At 38.3% G+C, this 14,478-nt stretch overlaps 1 long non-coding RNA gene across 1 annotated transcript; it reads left to right on the top strand.

Moving 5' to 3' along the window:
* Positions 1-6,022: 6,022 nt before the first annotated feature.
* On the top strand, positions 6,023-9,189 carry LOC148730268 (uncharacterized). Its single transcript, XR_016002156.1, has 4 exons — positions 6,023-6,199; positions 7,048-7,378; positions 7,857-7,946; positions 8,745-9,189. It is a non-coding gene; the product is annotated as an uncharacterized LOC148730268 (long non-coding RNA).
* The last annotated feature ends 5,289 nt before the right edge of the window (positions 9,190-14,478 follow it).

The raw sequence follows: 14,478 nt of genomic DNA, 5'->3' as shown, positions 1-14,478 counted from the left end.
GAAAGTGATGAAGATGAAACAGCAGAGAATGCACAACAAAGTGAAAATAATGAAGATGACAGCGAGGACAACGACGACAGTGACGACAGAGATGACGACGACGACAACGAAGACAGCAGTGGCGGCGTTAGCGATGAAGTCAATGAAGGCAACAATGACGATAACAGCGAAGAAGTGCAAATAAGTGACATTCTGTGTACTATCAGATTTGGTAGAACATGCAGTACATAGAAAGGACGAGATCTTTATTATTGATTCTGTTCTAAAGAAGGTTGATATCTGACTATGGGAAAAGCTGAAAGTTAGTTCTAAACCACTGTTTTACTGTTTTCGCCGTTCGGAAGGGTCACAATTTTTTTTTTATTTAAGCTTTTGGAGGGTCAATTTATTTAAATCCTTTATGGGGGAGGGCCACAACTTCTTGGCCAAAATTTTTCTCAGTTTAGTGGCCCTCCCCCCCCCCCCCAGTAAATAATGACCGGTCCCTAATGGTTCTTGAACAACTAAGATGAGACATTAGACCATTTTTTGTCGCACGAGACTGGTCACGATTGGAAAAATAACATATTCATTTAACGTGATTGTCTTGAATTTTGCGTGACCGTGAAAGAGTTTGGGATATCATTCGTGACGCGTGAAAAGACCAAATGCCTTTGCGTGACTTAGTATTACAGAGGGATATAGGGGACCCTCTACCCTCTACCTAGAAAGAACATTAGTCAAAATCTCTGGTACCCTATGTAGAGCTACTCAGGTATTCATGGCGATCGAGAAAATCTTGAACACACACAGAATTTTGAACAAGGCGATAACGTTCTTTGGATATTTTCCTATGGAGGAAAGACATTGAGAACGCAGCAAATAAAAGTCAGAAAAATTAATTAACCAAGGAATCATTAAACCATAAATTCGTGGATGAGTTGGCCATATGGTTCTTCCGCGTTACGCTTTCATTTTCAAGGCGAGGCGCAGTCGGCTGTTAAGGCTAAATTTTGCTCCTCGGTACCGACTATTAACACACGAATTCCTTCAGACAATCCCTAAAACTTCCACTCAAACGCTGAACTTGTCTTACGCGTTATTCGTGTCCCTGAACTTGAGGGCAGAGTGTTTTTTTTGTCACAAGTCCCTTATGGAGATTTCAATCTTTTAAAGCATGGAAAAAATGGCTAGTGGGTTTAAACCATCACTTACCATTCCACGATTTTTTTTAAGGCAGCAGTACACTATTATTTCGTGATTTATCAAGCGATGTGTACTTTTGTGGCGTAATGTCAATTGTAACAAATGACAGATAGGACTAGTTGCAAGGACAGGTCGAGTCCCTTCGTGTGTGCAAACACCAGCGCAGGACTAATGAAAACACCCTCTACTCTAGTTGATAAACAACGAAACAATTGACTAACCTTAAGCCTTCTACCAAAAAGAAAATCACAAAATCTAACCAGATGATCAGCACATACGATGAATGAAGTAGTGAAGTAAAAAAACCATCGAGGCTGAACACTAGACAAGAAATCCCTAGAAAGAAATGACACCGGGTTGATATTTCGGTTCAAGATTTCCTAATTCCACAGTTTTATGAAGTATTTTGTATTTATTTGTATTTGCGAATATTTATACAGGGTGGCCCAGTTTATCAAATAGCTAATTTAAATGGGGCCCTGTGAAACCCACCCATCCCACCCCAGGGGAGGACATTCATCACACAGTAATCTCGTTCGTGGGAAATTAAAGTCTCCTACCCCTAACCCTGCAGGAGACGGTACCGCCATTTATTCGGACCTATCCGAGAAGACTAGAATATCTAACAATTTCTTGATGTTATAGTAAGGTAGCATATTCTTCTCAATTATTTTAAGACCTTGAGTGTTGGTCCGGCCGGGGCTCGAACCCTCGACGTCCCGCACAACAGTCCAGCGCTCTATCCATTGAGCTAACTGGGAGGCGGTATATGGGGTAAACAATATTTCAAGCGAGCAACGCTCGGTTGGTAATTGCCTTCGTGGGTCCTGTATTTCTTGATGAATTGCTAATTCGATTTAGTTAATGATTTTTGCTTGAAAGGTCTCGCCACAATTAGAGAGGGAGGGTACGAGGGTTCTTGTCATTCTGTCACTGTCTGCGTAATATGAATATTAATATCTGCGCAATATTAAATCTTATTTATTGGAATCAAATTCCCAACTAAGGTCAATTGAATTTCCTGTTCTAGAATGTTTTTGATTTGAGGAAATCTTTACGAAAAGTTAATGCTACCGTTCTTGGACTTCCAGATTTTAAATCTAAAGCACTTTTCCTATCGGAAAAACTCTTAAGAGCGGCTCTTATTAATTGATGTTTTCACGCGCGAACTATTATCGATTCTCTCACTGTGCCATTCGTTTTTGTTGCTATCCGCATAAGAGGCTAGGGCAACGCCGCCAAGATCATTCGTGTCCACAATAATTTTTGAAACCAAAGCTAGAAAGCAAGAAATAAGTCATGGATCGTTAATGGCCGGCAGTAATGTAGGGGAATCGTCGACTAGACTAGGATTTATACTAAGCTGTTAGGAGTTGACTGATCCGTCATATTCATAGCTCGCTAATGGCGATTAGGGATTCTAGCCAAATCGAGGCGCTGTTGTTTACCAGAAGCTCATGAGTATTTATAGTGAATGAAGAGATAACGTCTCAACAGAACTGGCAATCGAAATACCGTGCAAAATACCTCTGTCACGTTCATCGATCAAGTTTTATAGCAATCTGAAAAAACGCGTATTCTGTTGGCCTTTCAGCGGGAATTTTATAAAGCTCCGAAGTTTGTTGACATGTAACACATTTTTTTCCAACCGCAAGATAGCGGTAGCTCTTGGCCGAGATAATAATAGACTTTCAGAAAGCTATCAACACAGACAACTGACTTGATATTTTATGAACTGAGTGAAACAACAGACTCAGTTTAGAACGAGAAAGCGACGTATCTATCAACTCAAAAGCGAAAGCGCTGACTGCATTAATCAGTAGACTCATTCGGCAAACACTTCCCTGCTTTGATCATTCGTTTCATTAGACATTGGAGAATAAGATAAGAAGATAGGAATGACTTTGACTCACTACTTCAATTCAAGACTTTCAAGAACTGTTGAATTCGACGCAAGAACAGTTTCATTTAACAGATGAGACGAGAAAAAATTTTATACCATCATCTGTTTAAGGGTGCGGTTCATACTGATCTCGTGATTTTAGCAATTTCGATTAATGTACGTAGCGTAACGTCAATTGTGACAAATGACAGATTGGACTAGTTGTAACGTCGAGTCCCTTCGTGTGTGCTGACCTCAACATTTAGAACTAATCAAACCTTTCGTCTAGTTGATAAGCAAAGAAGCAATTGACTAACCTTAGCTTTCTACCAAGAGGAAACTAACCTACAAAATCCAACCAGATGATCAGCACATACGATGCATGAAAAAAAAAAAAAAAAAAAAAAAAACCATAGAGGTCATGGACTAGACAAGAAATTCCTAGAGAAAAATGACACCGGGTTTATATTTCGGGTCAAGATTTCCTTTTTCTACAGTATTATGAAGTGTAAACAATATTTCAAGGGAGTAACGGATTGTAGGTAATTACCTTCGCGGTTCCTTTATTTCTTGTTTAATTAATTGCCAATTCGATTAAATGATTTCTGCTTCAAAGATCTCGCCACAGTAAGAGAGAGAGGGGGTGAGGGTTCTTGTCATTCTGCCACTGCCTGTCTTGCGTAATGTTTCAATGTTATTCATTGGAGTCAAATTCTCAATTAACGTCAGCAGAGTTCGAAGCTCAGCATTAAAAGTGAATGAACAGATCATGTCACAACAGGACTCACAATCGCCGAAATACCGAACAAAATGCATCTGTCATAAACATCAGTCACTCATTCAGCAATCTGCGTTTAGTTAAGGTGTACTAGCGAGTAATACTGTTGGCCTTTCAATGTACTTGTTATGAAGCCAAAACGTTAATCGGTATATGCAACCCATAATTTCCGTCTGGAAGATAGCGGCAATATTTTTGGGTCAGGCTAACGATAGACTTTCGGGTAGCTATCGACACAGACTTTACAGGATATTTCATAATTGAATCAAGCAACATAGATTTGGTCTGAGTCCGTTAAACTACAGACAATAGCGCTTGAAAGGACAAATCTAAATATCCATCTACTCAAAAATAAACTGATGCGGCAAAATAGCTTAAACTGTGGTTGAAACACTGCTCTGCTTTGATCAATCGTTTCACAAGATATCTTGGAATTACAATAAGAATCATTTTTAACTCACCGTTTCAAGATTTTCACGGACTTTTAAAATCGAACTCAAAGCGTGGCAGATCAGATAAAGGAAATTCTCCAGCCTGTCACTTACCGGAGCAGGAAAGTGAAAATACTCTTTTGTTAAGGGCGCGGTGCATTATCATCTCGTGATTTCAGCTATTTAAATGTCTATTTTTGTGGCATAACGTCAACTGTACCAAATGACAGATTTTATTTAATGGCTGTAACCTGAGAAAATTAGGTGGGAAATTGAATAACTTGGGTGCGGGTATTAAAAATAAATGAAAATCGGGCGATCTGTGCAAGTTTTTGTCCAAAATCTGTCCTTTCTGTCCACTCGTAATTTTCCTCACATTTATCGTTTTATCACGCAACATGCCCTTAAAATGGGGAGCAGTGGGGGAGGGAGAGCTGGAAATAATTCATTTAGTGGTTGTGAGTATTATGGATTTGTTTGAGACACTAAATTTGTTTTGTTTTGTTTTTTTGCTCAGCCACTGGTCAGTATGTGAAGTTTCCTTTCCCTTTGAGGAAGGGTAGTTTTCTGAGAAAACAAAAAATCAGTAGATCCAGCCTTTTTGCGTATGTGTTATTTTAGCGGGAAAAGCCAAGCCTAAGGCAGCCTATATAACAGTAATTGCCGCCTGTTGAGTGCTATTAGACTACAAAGCGTTGAAAGATATGCTTTTTCGAGATTTTTTTTTGTTTCTTTCTTTCAAGGTCAATTAACAATTGTTCCACGAGCGCGAGTTGGATATGAGATGATAGATAGCCAACGAGGCGCGTAGCGCCTCGTTGGCTATAATCATCTCATATCAAACAAGCGCGAGTGGAATAACTGCTGCATTAAAAAAAGCGCCCCCAAGATATTAGACAAATCTTCTCGACTTTATTTTGTTAGAAGAAACCGGATGTTACAATGTACAGATATTAGATTATGGTATACTTGTACCCAACCTGTTTTAAGTGCACCAGCTCGATGCAAGACCAAGATAGAGAAAGCCAGCCCGTTATCGCGTCAGCGACTTCACTAAAAATATAATGACAGGCAACTAAAGGTTTACTTTATTCTCAAAGTGACTGCCGTTTTAAATTGAAGGAACAGCTTTTTTCACTTACGACTTAATAATTTTACACTTGTTATAAGCAGTGAAAGTAGACATTGCATGCCTATCATGTTTGCTCTTTGTTGGCAGAACAGGGCAAGCCAATAAGTCATGTCTACAGTACTTAGTCGCTACTAGATAAATAGGGTCAATTTATTACAGCGAGGAGCGCTTTCGTATATTTTATGAAACCGCAGTACACATATATCATTTTCATTTATTCAAATTTATTTGCGGGTTTAACACGAACCAAGCATAATGACCTGCTCCCAGTTGGCTTGTTAGCTCAGTTTGTAGCATGAGGGGACGCAAATCGAGCACTGCACTGGTATCGCAGAGGTCATAGGTTCAATTCCCGTACGGACCTAAAATTTTTTCAGGCCCTATTTCCACCTACTAGATAAGTAAGGTTTATTACTTCGAAGAACGCTTTCATACATTTTATGAAAAGCGCAGTAAACATATATTATTTTCATATATTTACTGAGTCGTCGCCATCATAACGCATTCTAGTGTCTTAGTCAAAAATTATCTACGGTTTTCAAATGTCATCCTTTCGCGGGATTTCGCAATACTCGTACTCGCGGGTTTCATAATTTGCCCGCTGACCAAAATTACTGTTTACTCTTACCCTCGACGAACGCGTTCGATATTAGCGTCACCCGGCCAGTACATATGAAGACTCGAGTGTAATTGGAAGCAAGGAAACAGAAAGGCGGGAAAACACGAACTACACGTTCGAACTTTGCTTGTTCAAGTAAACAGCTTCATACCGATACCAAAGTTTCAAAAAGGTTAGTTATAAATATATCTGAAAATCAAGCCGTGTGTAGGTCAAGGATAACGAAGGAAATTTAATTAAGCGTTAAGTCACGGTGTCGACGTTATCATTCGATGAGATTTCTTGTGCTTGAAGGTGATTTTGTTAGTTGTGAATTGTTTTCTTTTAATTGGGATTAGAACAATTATGAAAGCAAGCTTGTGATAAAAAAGCTGGCATGGCATGCAAACAGAACTCAATGGAGAACAAAGACTTGGGGGAACGGAGTGGGAGGTAATTGACTGTTTTGGAATATAGGTTGCTTTTCAACTGTAAATTTTTATTTGAACTAGGAAGGAAATTAATGACAAGATTATTTCACTTCAAAGACAGTCAAATAAATAACAATACAACCAATACTGTAGAGTTTTTATTCAGTGGGAGGGGAGAGGAGTGGGCTTACTAAGGACTAGACGTTTTAGTCAGGAAGCCTTGATAGAGAGGGGGGTACCTAAAGAGCAAAGTTGTGGAATTGAGCTCGCATGAATGCTGGAGTGTAGCTATTAAAAACCTCATATCAGTGCCATCAAAGGAATGTAAGTTTCATTCCTTGATTGTATTTTGAATTTCAAATTTTAAGTAATCATACATGATACTTGTTATAAACCGAAACATCAAAGACATTTTTAATATCTTTGAAAGTTTGGCTAAAGGAAAAATTGCATTGCAATTTAGGATAAAGTATGTCTTAATTCTTAGCCTACTGTCATCTTCCAAATAATAGCTGGTCTGGTTGACCATTTTTTGGTTGTGATAAGTAATATTAATTAAATATGCTGAATCTAAGTTTCCCTTAACTATTCAAATTCTGCTTTTTTGTAGAGATGGGTAAACACGACAAGGAAGAAAGAAAAAGTTTTCAACATTTCTTATCGTGTTCATGGGTAGAAAAAGCTGTGAAAACACAAAAGAGGAGATAAGAGGAATGAAAAGAGAAAGGAAAAAATGGAAACAACTGCAAAGAAACCTTGACAAAGAGAAGACACTTGCGTCTGGATTACATATCGAGAAGGCTCGCCTTGAGAAACAACAAAAGATATGCGACAATATAATGAGAAAATATTATGATTGATGGCACTCACTTCTCAAGCAAGAAGAGGCTTCAAGAAAGGCTTGGATATCAATTCCAAGGCAATCTGTAGTGCAAGGGAAGGTATGTACAACATTTTAAATCTTCAAAGCCAGAAAGGTCTTAAAGCGGTTGCATCACCCCTTCCTCATCATCACCCTTGAAGTGGAGAGGGGGGGGGAGTTTGAGGGACAACTTGGGTGTTGTCATAGAATTGGTTACTGCATCTACTTCCTGATGCTGTTAAACCAAGTCTTCCTCACTAGAATTTGTTTTACCATCACCTCTAAAACAAGATACATTTGAGTCATTCCATCTGTTTTAAACCCTTAGGTAATTTCAAATGAGGCAGCCATGTTGAAAGTAGCACTCCATCTACATTTGCTGATCTGACCTTGATGTCAGTGCATTTATGTTACTACGAAAAGAAATTTCCATTTAAAATTCTGTGTAAATAAATACATTACAACATATAGTGAAGCATTTAATCATCATTTATTTCTTGTTCCAAAGAGGTGGGCTAACAAAGGATTTATTAACTTTTTGTCTTGTTGAAATGTAGGTCATTGCAAAAGCAACATGTGAGTCCATTGTGGAAGTTGACTGTGCCCTTTTGGAGCCCTCAAAATATGAATCTGGAATGGAGGTGAAGGTACATGTGGGTTCTGGTGTATGTGGGTGCTGCAACGAGATGTTTTACAGGGGCAATCCCATTGCAGTTAAAACATTTTATCCTGCTACAGTAGAGGAACTCAAATAGGAGGCAAGAGTCATGTCAAAGTTCCAACATGCAAATTCTCCTCTTCTTGTTGGGGTGTGTACATTGTGAAAGCCTTACCTTCTAGTGTCATCCTTTTACCATGTTTTTGACATGCCTTTTACAATGTCTTTGTCACTGAAGAGCAGAAGGTTGAATCTTTGACTGGTTATTTGGCTGACCTTGATCAATCAGTTGGCTCAAGCAATATCTTAATTACATAAACAAGGATTTATTCATAGGGATATCAAAGTAGATAGTGTCATTATCTCGCACGTAAATAGTGAGTATCGTGCCATATCAATCGATTTTGGCAAATGTATAGCTTTAACAGCAGTTGATTCCCTTGTGAAACATTTCACACCTGAAGAACACAAAATTTACAAAGGTAGGCATGGTCACATTGCTCCTGAAATTGTCTGTGATGCCAGTCCACCTTTGCATACCAGTGATGTGTTCTCTTTTGGAAGAGTGATCTGTGCAGTTGGTACATACCTCCAATGCCACTTCCTTTGTGCTTTGAGGAAAAAGTGCATTCTTAGTGATCTTGAGTTAAGACCACAATTAAGTGATATAATTAATGAACTAGAGGTGCAATTAAAATTTCATATGAAGTGATTAATTAAGGTGTACTAACATAAAATCCTGTTGAAGCTGTTCACTGTTTCTTAGGTTCTGTATTTTTTTTTTCAGGGAGTGAGGAATCTGCTCTTTTTCCTGCCAAGACTTGTTCCCACAAGGGCACTGAAAGCTTTCTCGATGGCACATCATAGGTTGGCAGATGATGAGATGGCACATCTTGTCAGTCAGTGCTTTTGTTGTACTGCCAATGTGTAGGTAAAATTGTTACCCTGTATGATTTGAAGCTTTGGATGAAGTCAACAGATTAACATGTATTTCTGTAAAATCGATACTGTCTGTCAGCTTCATAGGGAGATTTCCACAAATAACATTGTTTGTATATATGAAACGAAATTTACACTGATCCATGAAAATAAAAACTTCACAATACATATACAAAAAAAAAAAGAAAGAAAAAGACCAACTACAGAGAATAACCAAAAGTGCTAACCTCATTATAGTAATGCTTGATACAGACAGTTATTTTTTGTTGCCTTTATAGAGTGCTAGAAACACAAACTATCACGTATTCATTATTATTGTTTAAATTATTTCTCTGAAATTCCCATTTATTGTGACAGTAACATGAGTGTAGAAAGCTTTCTCAATGGCATTTTGTAAGTTGGCAGGTGAAAAAGTGGCACATCTTGTAAATCAGTGCTTTCAAGTGACAGAAGTCTTTCTTTTACCCATTCTTTAATTGCATACCAATGGTTTTGACTAATAAAGCTATTTATTCAGTTTGATTGTAAATGACAGTTTCTTAGGATTTATTGTGACTTGATTTTTGGAGACATAAGCTATAGAACACATTATTTATATTGTAGACAATTTGTTCGGCCAAAGTCAAAATAATTTGTTAGTTTTGTGCAATTTATGTTCGCAGTGTGAATATGAAAACAATAAAATGAAAACAATAAAATGAAAACAATAACATGAAAACAATAAAATGTTATGTCTGTGGTAGGCAGAGGCCTGGCACTTTTGTTTGTCCGATTAGTTGTTTTAGTAAGGGTGGATTACATGAGCCGAGTTTACTGTTTGCTAGAATAGCATTATGTGGGCAGGCCAGCCTGACTCATGTAATCAGCCTCCAAGTGGATGATTGGCAGGCCTGTGGCCAGAATTATTATTTCCCTCGGATTTCTAGCAAAGGTAAATAGATCAGCCACATTTAATTCCAGTTTCATTTACATTAAATTTTATTCTGAATACAGTTGAACCCAGTAAATGGGCCACCCTCAGGGAACTGGCAAATGGCCACTAAATAAGGGTTTTTATTTCTTTTTTTGTTAGATCCCAATGCAAATTTATAGCAAATGAACAGCTTTGCTCAATAAGCAAGGTAAATGTAAAGCAAATGTCAAATTTACGTCACATTTGCATGGAATTTTGTCGGGAACAAATACTTGAGTTTAGCTTCAGTTTATAGCTATTGCAAATTTTGTTCAAGCACACTTCTTTTTCAGCTTGAGGATAGTGTTTCAGAAGAAGACATTTCATTCCCAGCAGACAAGGTGCATTACAGAAAGCCAATGGTATCATATATAGGATAGTGAAATAAAAATCATTACAATCTGTGTCTCTTGCGAGGATTCGAACCTCCTGCAGTCAGCGCAGAGAAGGTGATCCCAGTTGGGAGGAGAGTTTCGTGCGCTCCTCTCAGTGCTTGTCTATTTTCGCGTCCTGAGGAGAGGTGCAGTGCAGATTGCCCATACTTTGTTCTTACCCTCTGGTACCTCGGCAATGATATACCCGTATCGTTCCTATTTTTATGCTTTATGATTTTTTTATTTTCATTGATTGATACGAGCACTGAGCCGTTAAATAGGTCTCAAACCCGGAGGCTAGACAAGTCGGTTCTCGGCTGTAACCACCAGAGGACTGTGTCTGTGTTCAAGCGGGGATTTACTTTTCTCTTTTCTCCGGCACCCTTGACATTCAAAGTCAAAGGAATACAAAAAGACTAAAGCCAGGTTGGAGAGTATCTGCTTTTTAACTGAACAACATTAAAAAATTATGGCGTTTGCAGAACGGAATGGTGACTGGAGCTTAACTTGAGAGGGGCCACGAGAACTAATTGTTTATATCATATCAGTCAAAAATCAATTATCTCAAAAAAATTGCGCATCACCTTATCAGCTGGAAGACAAAAAAAAGTAAGAGCTGGGTCAATATTCATAAGGAACATCTGCTCTATCAGCTGGGCAGAGGAAGAAATTTGTGTGGACCTTTGTGATGATTCAAACCTCGATTTATTTAACATCGCTACCAAACGTTCTTATAGCAGAGCAGAAAGACAAACTTCTGGGTAGACGCATGTGAGGATTCAAACCTCAGGCTTTTCAATCAATATTCCTGGACAGGAGAAAGATTGTAAGCCTTACATTTAATACGGAGAAAGAAATAAGCCACACGAGAAAAGAAAGCAAAGGCAAATAATATGAACCAGAAACATTACAAACTTGCCGCAATAGTCTACGAAGGTACTTTCTCAATGAGGCGTCCATGCCCCCACAGCCAGTAGACAACTCCGACCTCAATGGCGTCCATGCCCCCACAGCCAGTAGACAACTCCGACCTCAAAAAATCTTCAGGGATTGAGTGCGAGGAAGTTTCAATGTTAATCGTCTCAAGCAACGTTCAATAGCAGTCATGTTCTCATGTAATAATTAAAGACGTAAAGATATATGTAGATATGTATGAAGACATACACATGACTTTTTTTATATTCAAATTAACTAACCTTCATAGTCGGGTGAACTTGAAATTTCGTGAAATCACGGGAATTTGAAGTCGCCACGAAAGTATCTGTTAATTTCTTTCCGTTACCTTTCCGCTTATGCCTTTCGAAAGTTGAACTTGATTCGAAGCCATTAAAGCGCGCGCAGAAAACATTTCCTTTCTTGTCATCGCACTCCATGCAAGGAGTGAAACCGTCGCTTTCAATAAGATGTTTCGACCCCAGAAAGAATTGTGAGCTCACGTTGCTGCACGTAGAACAAAATTTGCTCTTCTGGCTCATCAGTGTAAGTGTTGGCTGATTTGTGATGAATTTTCTGTTGACAGTTCAGATTACAATGAGACTATCTTTAATGCATGAATTAAAGATGTCAGAACAGCTATACTCATTTTAATCTCGCCTTAAAGTCAAATTGAATGTATTTTAATGAAACACCCTCTTTTGTGCCAAAAAAGAAACCATCTAAAGGATACTGAAAGATTTGCGCTACTAAAGTTAAACTTATGTTCAATTAAAGATTCATTAAAGGTTAGAGTTAGCTTTCGGATATTTTATTTGACAATTAAAGACGATTAAAGCTTTGCTTAATCTTTAAGACTGCTATAGATATTGCCTAAAGGCACTGAAATAAGAACATTCGTCCTGTGGGGGGTACAGGGCAACTATGGGGGGTCGGAGGGAAATGGAGAAATACAGAAATACACAAGGTTGTATCACCAGATCTTCGGTTCGAATTAAAAACCTTGCAGTTTTTTGGGGTATTATTCAAGTCTATTTCCTCTCCAAGGAGTAGTAATTTCTGAGATCTTTTTGAACCAGGATAACCCTAAGACAGGGAAGTTTTGATCAAACACGGAGGTTAACAGAACAAAATCCACGGAGTATTTTTTTTGTATTTTTTTTTTTTATCGGATAGTCATCTACCTTGTCCCTCCCCCTTCGAGAAAAACTGTTCCCGAATGTCGGCACTCCAGCTGTTCCTAATGGTACTGATTGAAAGACATGCCATAGTATTGCATGACACACCCTTCCTGTAAATAATTTGACAGATAACTAGCGCACACACATGAAAAATTGCGGATTTTTCTCCATCTTCGGAGCTTACCAGAAGAAATTCGGCATTTTCTTACAAACGAGCAAAGTGACTCATATTTTTTCCCTTTCTTCGAATTGAGCACTGGCCGTTTTTTGCAAAACGGGATTGTAGAAGTGCCACTATCTAACTTTTTAATAATCAGCCTACTTAGTTGAAGATTGTTGTAGGTTTCCGCTTTGCCTTTAATCATAAAATTACAATACCTATAGAGATCAGTAAGGAGAATATGCATACTGATGTTAGGGCGTAAAGGGATAGTTAAAAACTTCTGGATGATCAGTTGTGCATTTGCCTTTGGTTTTAGGAGGGCTTAATTAGTAGAAATGCGCTCTACGAGAAAACAGTGTTTTATATCCGTGTGTACATATCATATCAAGTTACTAAGGCAATGTCAGAACTACAAATAGATTAACTGATAAACTACGAGCTGGTGTTCTCAGCATTTTTTGTTCTTAAAATGTGTTTTAACATTCTCTTTGGTTTAAATATGTAGTCAGTAGCTCTAAGAATAAGCAGAACATTATTCGTACACTGCGGTGTATACGAGTTAATTATACCTCTCACGATTAAAGAGGGGCAAACGAGTGAGAACTATTATTAACACTCAAAGGTAAAATTGATATTTACGCGCGGCCAAGTGATGACCTCAGTGATGTCGAAAAGATTTTTGAGTTACTGTACTAAAGTACAAAGTGGACAGCACAAAAAAGTTTTATCTCCATCAGTGCTGTGCTTCCATGCTGAAAACTGAACCACAATGATTCGGAATAGCCAGCACCTTTTTTCAGAGTAGATGGTGAAATATGCAGTTTATTTGCAAAGGCGAAGCAAATGGAAAAAGCATGTATCACTAAAAGAGGTACTGAGGTTTGGGTACATGACAGAGAGGTAGGGGTACTTTTAAAAGGTTTTAGTAGGGTTACTGGACTCAGCAGAAGGAGTGTGGACAGAGAGGTGAAAAATTTTAAAGGGGCTGTGTGGTTTTAGATCCTAGAAATATGTTAGAGTAATGAAGTCTTATCACGGAAGTCTTATGGAAATAAAGGTTAGTAGTAGAAAGGTACTTGTTAATAGGTTGCCCACAATTGCTGGAACAAATTGAAGTTTGGAGCCTAATGAGGAAGCAAGTAATGGGTTAACACCCATGAGAGAAATGTGGTGGTCCTAACAGTTAAGAAAGTGGAATCTGTGTTTAGAAGTGGCCTTTAAACCCTTTGAGTGACCAGCCTACAATTTCTTCCAACAATCCTGCTAGATGTTTCATGAAGATCATGAGAATGAAAGAAATCATTGCCAACCTAAGAAGATTTGATTGTTTAACAAATTCCCCTTGTCAATGTAGCGACCGACACAAGCGAAGCAAAATTTCGACGACAACTATGAGTTTCGCAAATGAAGGCACACTATGAAGCGAGGATATATTTTACGGACAAGCCTTGAATCGTTTTATTTAACGTAGTCGTGGTATCCAAGTACTTATCGTAAACTGAAATATGAATTTATAAGGAAGAAGCTAAGCTAAATGCGAATAGACAAACCAACATTCCAAACATTCCGATATAAAGGCAAGATGCAAAGCCAGCTAAAAACTCAAACAAACTAAACAAAAAACTATATATAAGCTCAAGGAAAGGAAAATTAGCACTTACACAACAGTCCCGCTTGTAAGAATTGAACCAAAACGAACTTCAATATAAGTTAGGTATTCGGAAGCGAAACGGGAAATTCAAACAGACACTTACTCTAACACAGAAAACTGTAGTCTTACGGCAAACGACAACAACCAAACGATAAACAAAAAAAACTTCAACTACTCTTCTCTAAAAATCGCACAAGTCGACATTAAAAAGGGTCCGCGTGATTTGCTTACGAGATTACTTCGTAACCTCAAAGCACGCGAGTCGCGCCCGCACAAGTTTGTTATCGTCGTCTTAACAGCAGGCAAAAAGAGTGGCAGCCGTTACAGT

The sequence above is a fragment of the Stylophora pistillata genome, chromosome 5 (assembly GCF_964205215.1).
Source record: "Stylophora pistillata chromosome 5, jaStyPist1.2, whole genome shotgun sequence".
In the NCBI taxonomy this organism is placed as follows: Eukaryota; Metazoa; Cnidaria; class Anthozoa; order Scleractinia; family Pocilloporidae; genus Stylophora; species Stylophora pistillata.
The sequence above is the reverse complement of the archived record's forward strand: the minus strand, read 5'-3'. Positions and strand labels throughout refer to the sequence as shown.